Below are 6,010 nucleotides of genomic sequence, written 5' to 3'. Positions count from 1 at the left end.
GATCTCCTGATGTAATGTGTAAATTAAGATTTCTCAAATTTTCATGTCTATTTAATAACTTAAGGTTAAAGGCAGATACCGGTATTTACTTACACTTAATATTCTCGAATAACGTTACTTACTTACACTAAATATTCTCGAAAGTGGTCATCTGTGCGTGAGAGGCAATGGTTGGAAATGGTCCTTCCGGTGATGTCACCAGGAAGACAGATACCAGATATAGTACCTGTCACTTCAGGTGGAAAGTAAACCTTGTATGTTCAAATCCGTGACATTTCAGGAAATAGTCAAAAGGAACCTGCGTTCCAATGGATCCGATGTAGTTAGGCTATTATATATCACAAGCTCTTGTTAATACTTTTACATTTGTTCAATATTCATAAAAACCTCAGACCACTCACTTTCACATAAAAAAATGTCATGGCAATAATGGTAGATTTACAATCATCCCACAACACGTTGCACCATGACACGTTGTGAGCGTTTACTGTAGATCTGCTATTCTTGCTACTTTTGTATGACACTAGTGTGATTTTTTTATTTTTATAAAACAAACAAAAAAGTTGAAATATGGAATTGTGAGGTTTCTGCCCGACAGCAACGATATGACGTTTCTAAATGGAAGCCAATTACATAATGGAATAAAATGGTCTTAAAGCCTAGCTGAGCGATACAGTGCCAGCAAATGCATCAAGGCTTTGAATCTCTGTACCGTGGTTCAGTTAATTTATACTCTAAAAACCTATAGGCACATGAACCCTAGTGTGCCTTTTCTGGGGCTGACAATGTGTTGTGACTGCTTGACTGCTTGTAAAAACAGTGATTTTACAATATAAAGTCTCAGAGATAGTAATGCCATTAAATGGGGGTCCGTAGCTTAATGTATGTCAAACTGGGGGTCCTTGAAATGAAAATGTTTTTAAAGTGACTGCTAGAGCCCTACAAATGGGCGTCCACAGGCTAATAAATGTCAATTTGGGGGTCCTTGACATGAACAAGTTTGGGAACCACTGCTCTAGTCTCTCCTGATTGGTGGAAATTGGCAACCCACCTGTAAATGTATTGTTCATTTATTCAAGAGCTGCAGAGACAGACCCCGGCCTGTTACCTGTTATTTACCATACACTATACTGACTATAGCAATGACTACTATCAGAGAGCTTTTACGTTTTAACACTGTTTTGTTTTTAACCAAAACATATTACTTAAACTACTATAATGCAGAATATAATTATTATGGTCGGGATCCGGAATCGGAAGAAACAAATCCAACATTGAGGAACCAGAATCAGTTATACTGTATTATACACTTGGAACCATTTCCATAACCGGTTTAATCACACGTTCAGTGGTTCTCAAACTTTTACATTTCAAGGACCACCAGACCTCTGATAGTATACAAATAGAACCAAATGGACTCCATTTGTCCATTTGGATCGCCCAAACCTAAATCTATTGCACCGGATAATTTACCCCTTAGCTGGGTGAAATCTCCAGCAGTTCTTCTGTTTGATCACTAGGGGCCCCCCTCACTGCCTCCTCTCCCGCCATGGGCCAGGGCCACTTAGAAGGCATTCCTCTGCTCACTGTAGCCTGGCTGTGACATAACCAGTACCCAAACCCCCCACACGTTAGGTAACTCTATAGGCCCCTACGTGCCACACAGACAAAGGCACCACCTTTGTTTTGGTCTCGTCCACACCCCGATATCTGTACGATACGATAAATTGATTCACGCACACAAATATGACAAGGAAGCCCTAAAGACAGAGAAACTGAGCATGATGTTGTCTTCAATGTAAACTGAAAGGGGAATTGTATTGTGTGAGGGTATAGCCCGCAGCTTCAAAAACTGGGCTTGTGCCATGATAGTTATTAGCTCAAATCCCCATGCCGGAATGGGGACTGTGTGAATCACCTCATCCTTCTAACCGTATAACTGTCTTAAAGGACCACTTCACCACTTTTCAACCTATCTTCATATAATAGGTCCTCACTAATAATCATGATAAAATGGCACGATTATTTTCTACTCTGTCTGTGTCTCATAGGAGGGCTATGGGCAGTTTAGAAACCGTCTTCCAGTGACATCATCATTAGGCAGATTATTTTTTAAACAAGATTTTTTTACAAAAATGTTTAGATTTTTACACTGGCTGCTACCACCCCCACCCACGTATCTTCTGAATGCAGTCTTTGTCAACTCGCATGTTCAGAAATGTGTTAAAGAAATGATAGTCTATCCCCTACAAATGCATTGTCCTCATGGTCCATTTGCACCACTTGCCCACTGTTACCTGTAAAGCTACATAATTATGTTTGTGTAGACGACATAAAGTTATATAAGTTACTTAAAAAGTTATGATAATTCTTTCCTCGGTTGAACTGAGATGACTCAGTCACTCTGACCCCTTTCTTTGGCCCCGCCCAGCCCCACCGCATGCTGTTGTGTGATTGGTCCTTGTGGGATGCTGGGGCTTTGTGTGCCGGCCAATGGAGAGCAGAGAGGGAATTTGGTTACGCTGGCCTGTTGTTTGTGACCTACTTTGGTACCGTGTGAGAGTGGTACACACTACACACACGCCACCTCTCTCCTCGACTCTGCCCCTCATCTCTTCATCTTATCCATTATAGCTCTCACTTCTCTTCCTCCTCCTCCTCAATGGACCTCATCTGTTCATCTTTCCATTATAGCTCTAGTTCTTTTCCTCCTCCCTTCTCTGTATACTTTTCAGCCGTTATTGTCTCTCGCTTGCTCCCACACGGCAAAGGGGATGTTTACGGGTAATCTGAGGTGATGCCAGGTACTTTGGTGGTGGTTGTAAGTGGAGCTGGTCGTCTCCCGTTGCTTTCACAGCATAGCATAAAGCCAACTTTACAGGAAACCACAGAATGAGTCATCATTACCGGTAGAAGTAGGCTACTCGGATTACTCAATTTTCTTAAGTAAAAGTATAGCACAATGTAATACCCTTCCTATCAGAATTATGAGCAGTGAGCAGCCATTCTAGGGTGCTCAGGGTGAAATTAGGGGTTAAGAATTTGAATACGAGACGGCTCGCCCCTTTTCCAACTCGCCCAAAGCGGCGAAGATCGGTCGCCTCAACGGGAAGAGCGGTCGCCCCAACGGGAAGAGCGGTCGCCCCTTCAGTCTTGACATACATACAACATGATGTGTGATGATGTTGCTTTGCCTTATTATTGACTCTGAGTTTTGAAAGTAAAGAAGAGTTGTGTTTAAGCTGTCATGGTCCACTGATTCACAATAGTAGCCGAAAGATTCCACGTAAATTGCACGCTGCCTTCACGATTTGAGTCATTTTCAAAAATCCACCTGTCTCCACGGCTCGGGGCGAGCCGTCATCACTTTTCGAAATTCTGTGGCGAGCCGTCTTCACTTTTCGAAATTCTGTGGCGAGCCGTCTTCAGAGTGGTACACACACGCCGTAATTCTGAAAGTAACCAGTAAAACAAAGTGGCGTACAATTATAATTTATAAAGTATCAAGAAATGCAAAGGCGCCTCAAATTGTAGGCTATTTAAGTATTTGAGTAAATGTACTTATAGTTACATCCCACCCCTGCTAGCAGGTTGAGTCTGGTTAAACTTAGAGTTCAACCCAGTCAAACATGGCCAGGTCTGGTTATAATACAAAAATAGTAAAATACAGTAAGATACACAAAAAAATGCCAAAATATAAATGACCAATGCATTTTCATTTTGTTAGCTATTCAGGGCTGGAACCAGGGTATGGGTTGTCTGGAAATATTTCAATATTCACTCAAATATATCTTATCCACTTAAACTCTATACTTAGTTGACCAGATTGCCACAGGCTCTACTAATAAGCTCCCTCCTGTTTTTGCTGTACACTAAATATCTTCGCCAGAATATTTCTAACAGCTGCATTAGCTTTTCCACAATATAGCCTTATCTTTGTTCACTGACTGAAAATATCAGCATCCATGATGCACCCACACAGTCTCCAGCAGTTACTGGCTTTTTATTTTGGGTGCCATCAGAAAAATGCACATAAAGTGCACAAAGATCCGCACACCGTCTGCACTTGCAACGTGATCACTTTATTAGGCAACGTTTCGGTCAAAGACCTTCTTCAGGCATCAGATGCTCTGAAGAAGGTTTCTGAATACATTGAGCCCTGCCAGTACCTACGCACCCGTCTTATCAGGTGTGCATAAGACTTTGTTGCCTATTTTGGGTGCTATGAAAACATAAGTGAAATACTTGTAGAATTCCCTCCATACTAGTAGGTCATGTCGATGTACATAATTGTGTCTCACACATTTGATCTTCCTCTGCCCCCTATTTTGCGTTTAGCTATTTTAAATGGAATGTAGAATTCATTATTATCCTTGGCTATGGATTTGTTTTATGAGAGACTGGAATAAGAACTGATACTATTTTCTTAGCTAGGATATACATTTTAACAGTTTGTACTTAATCAAGACAAGTATGTTCTCTGTGAAGGCATGTACAGTACAGTAAGAAAAACACATTCTCCATAACGGCATAAGTAATTGATAGAAAAAAAGTCCTTTTGGATGTGAGGTACAGGACAAAAGCAGAGATGGTAGCTCCTTCTCAGAGGCCTCATATCATCTTTGTTGGGTGGAAACCTCATATGTCCAAAACTTACTTTTCTGGATTTCATTCTAGAAGTTCAACTTCAAAATGGGTCGTTTCGAGCTTGTGGATCTGCTACTTTTGATACTTTTGTGTGACACTGTAGTTAATATGATCAAGTAGGGCGTACACACACACACACACACACACACACAAGTTACACTGCCTATACCATTCTGATGGGAACCCATCACTGCCTGGTGATACCGGCCTTTAGTCTACTGATTCTAAACCATAAATTGTGACATATTGCGTATGTCACATCTGTATCTCAGATTGCAGGACAAGTGAGTGAAGAATGTTTATTATTGTTCTTCCATCTGCTGATGGTGGTTTGGAATGGAGTATCTAATTGTATTCTTTAAATAGTATTTCTATCTCATCTGGCTCATGTAGTAATTGGTTAGTTGGAGGGTTGCTTATTTTATTTTATGAACTGTTTACACAGGCATCTTCCCAGGAGTCTAGTTGCTTTTGGACCTGAATGATTCATAATACATCTAATAAAGGACTACCTTATAGGGTCCTTACCTTACCTACTGTATAACAAAGTCCCTTAGCTGTTCTAAAACCACTGTAAACCCATGCCCTCTTGGGGCTCATTGCTTTTATAATATTATTGTTCCCACATCGGCTGGCTTTAATGTGTGGCATATACTTTCTCAAGTTGACACACAAAAGACATTCTAGGCTAATAATCACACAGCCTGTATGGTAGATTTTAAAACCTCAAAATGGGTGCAGGGAGGATGGGGACATGGATGGTGTAGGCTACTATTTAGTTTCATCCATAACTATTCTATGAGTAGAATAGTTGGTACCATGAGAGGTGAAATGTAACCCTCCACCGCCAGGTAAATCTCCATAGGATCAAATGATATCACGATGAATGGTGTTCTTTGTGTAAGCTAACGCTTTATGCTGTGGCTTAACCGCACCCTACACCAACTTATTTCCGTGTGGCATGGCACGCACCACGCAGTACATGTGCACGGTATTTGGATACGCTAAAGATGTGCTTGTTTTTTTAATCAATTGTTCCAGGAACCCTCTTTAGTCTAGTGACTAACTAGACTAGGGGGTAAAAAATACATATATATCTTTTCTCCTATACATGAATTTACATCTTCTATAAAATATTTGCTATGGTCGGGCCTATAATGTGTTGTAACTACATTTATAATGCACTTATAAGGCATTATAACACTTGCATAACAAGGTTTATGAAGTGCTGGTCATAATAAACTCAGTGGAACAGCACATTTGAACTACCGGGTCTTTAATGCATTATAATGCTGCACTACTTAAAGGTTGGGTCTTTCTGTAGAGGTCCCCCAAGGGCAATTTATTACATGGGACAGAATGA

Source organism: Electrona antarctica (assembly GCF_951216825.1).
Source record: "Electrona antarctica genome assembly, chromosome: 14".
Classification (NCBI taxonomy): Eukaryota; Metazoa; Chordata; class Actinopteri; order Myctophiformes; family Myctophidae; genus Electrona; species Electrona antarctica.
The sequence above is the reverse complement of the archived record's forward strand: the minus strand, read 5'-3'. Positions refer to the sequence as shown.